We start from the raw sequence: 2,958 nt of genomic DNA on the forward strand, positions 1-2,958 counted from the left end.
ACACACCCCCTACTTAAAAAACAAACTTTCATAATATAACACTGTGTCTGTAAACCATTCACTGAAGCTGTTAACCCGCTGCGCATAGAAGTGGTTTCACTACATGTATGCCTCTAGCCCCTTCCCGGAAAACGAAATTAAGCCCCTATCTTTATTCCCAGAAGACTAGATCTTTCCCCTCAAAGAAGACTCTTTTCTATTATCCTCTCAGTAAGTGCAGCTAGTAAGTGCCAGTCATAGCCAGTTGATCATAGTCATAAGGTCATAAATCATAGCCATAGGATCATAGACAGTCGTTTCTATAAGCAATGACCTTCAGGCAATGAGACTGGAGCAAGCTGCACTGACAACTGGCACTGCTGCACCGACCAGAGTTTCTATCTGCACTGACAGGAGCATCATTCATGCACCGACGGACCCTAGCTTCATGCACCGACTAGAGCTTCGATGAGTAGAGATCATTCATGCAGTGAAAAGAGTTCTATCACTGATGAGTAGCGAGTAGAGCTTCTAGACAATGACTGCTTCCAGCCCAGTCAAGTATCCAAGCCGAGCAGTCGATTAGCTCAGCCGAGTAGCCCAACTGAGCAGCCCAACCGAACCCGGTAGGCAAGCCGAGTATCCAATCCGAGTAGCCCCACCCATGAGCCTAGCCAATCTGAGTATCCAAGTCGAGTAGCCGAGTCTGAGTAACCAAGCCAAGTAAGCAGAGTATTTCTTCCCAGATTCGCGAGCCCAGCCAAGTGGGTGATCCCGGCCAAGTGGTAGTGAGCATCGTAGGGAAATTGGTAGTGAGCATCGTAGGGTAAGTGGGAGGGCTTAATGGGAATATCAATTGGGTTCGGTCGGGTAACAACTTGCCTGCATCGGGTAACATCCAACAGTGAACACGGGTAAGATCGATGCGGGTAACCTCCTTCCTCCAAGCGCGTGTACTTTAGATAAAGGGATAGATGCCCTAAAAGTAAGTGACCAATCCATCTCACTCATAAGGTATTAATTCCCTTATCCATCCTTACGATTGGCTATCACCGAATCATCTATGCCCTCCTCCCTAGAATTCATGGAAGCATCAATCACGAAACACCTCCTCTTTCTAGTTGAATTATCACATACCCCTACATCGTCTCATCTATGCCACTAGAGTGCTATACCACAAAGAACCCCAAGAAAGGCCTAATTTATCACTCTCTCTCTCTACGAGGTGACAGATATCGAAGTGTTCCGGATGGAAACAGCAACTCAGATACCCATTGCCAAATTATGTCCAATCTCTAGCATCACAGAAGAAACGATTCCCCACACACCGCTATGCCCTCCATTCACTCAGGTATCCCTCCACTATCCTCTTATACTTTATCTGTCATTTTAGACAAGCAAGCCCTTCTATCTATCCTGCTTCCAGATAACACCACACCTCCTTGGATACTCCTATCATTGGATCTCCTCTTGGGATTTAGTACCGGCATATAGTCAGCATCAACACCAGTTTCGAAGTGGAAGGATGTGGACTATTTAAGGTATGTGATTTGGGGCGCTTCTTATCTCGGCACTGCCCTTAGGGCTATGGTAAATCAGCTATAACTGGTGATTATTGGCTATGAATGTGGGTATGCACCTTATAAACAGGTGCATCATATGTAACGCATGGTCCATCAAGTAGAGGTAGGCACTACTGTTCCATATATAATAGGTAAGCCGCCCCGTACGGGGGAATATGGAACTCCTTCTTTGGTTATCCTGTGATGATGAACTCAATCTTTTATGGTGGCCCCCCCACCCAATAAAGACTTAGAACCTTTCTATTGTCCGGTGGTAACTTGGGGGTCCTTCTCTCTTCGTCGGGCGGGTTCATTCGTCAATCCCGAAAAGCCAGCAAGAACAAAGGGGCTTAAACTCCAATCTCCATCCCGCCATCATAGGGAAACGTCCTGAAAGGCCCTACTAGTGTTGAATAGCACGTGAGGAAAGTAAATGGATGGCTTGCTTTTAGGCGAGACAAGAAAACCCGTGATCTAGAACCCGAGGGCTGGAAGAATCACCCCGGGCTGGGACAAGAAAAGAGGCAGGATGTCTCTATGCAGTGCATGAATTATGCTCTAGACCGTGCCCCCTTAATAATTCATAATGGGTCCGTCCCATTAGTTATTCAGGAGTCGATGCCAGGAATCAAAAAAGTTTCTCCCAGAAGTAGTCTATGCCGCTTGTCAATGTCGCTTGTCGATGCACTCGATTCAGGTGGCGATGCCGGTATTCGATCAGGTGTCCATGCATTCTCGGTACTCGCCGGTGATGCATTCATTTCCGGTACTTGCTGGTAGGCCATGCCAAGTTTCAATGCCGGTACTCCAGTCGATCCTAGAGTTGATGCATTCGAGCGAGGGCTTATCTGATCAGTTTGCGAACCGATGTGGGTGCTTGTCATTTCCTCCATGTTTCCTGTTATGCTTTCCTTCTGTTAACCGATTTCTTCTTTTCTGTCTGTTAAACCCCCCCATTCAATATCATCGGAACATCAAACTGGATTCTATTATCTATAAACTATAGACTTTCAGAGCGGTTCTCTCTATGAGAACTTAGATTTCGCCAACCATTTAGGCCCTCCAGAGTCCTTGCCTTCTCGAACCAATACTCATAGATCACGTAGCTGGAGGTGATGAGTAGCTCAAGGGCCAACGGACGCATCGATACGGAACCAATCATTTGTGTAAGGTGGTCACCCATGCGATGAGGAGTGATTGATTCGGTTGATTCAATTGAAGAACACATCTAACGGAATGCGTGGTGGAACACATCTACAGAGCGGGGTTGTACCACGGACGGACTACACATACCCTTCCACAAAACTGACCGCTATGGAACAATTGCTTCTACCTCACTTACCTCTACGGAACAATGGTTCCTGGAGTGCATGCAATGATTATGCGTTACATACGTTGATTCACAATCTGAAGATCA

The sequence above is a fragment of the Pinus tabuliformis genome, chromosome 8 (assembly GCF_031772625.1).
Source record: "Pinus tabuliformis cultivar Carrire ecotype Pingquan chromosome 8, CPIR1, whole genome shotgun sequence".
Classification (NCBI taxonomy): Eukaryota; Viridiplantae; Streptophyta; class Pinopsida; order Pinales; family Pinaceae; genus Pinus; species Pinus tabuliformis.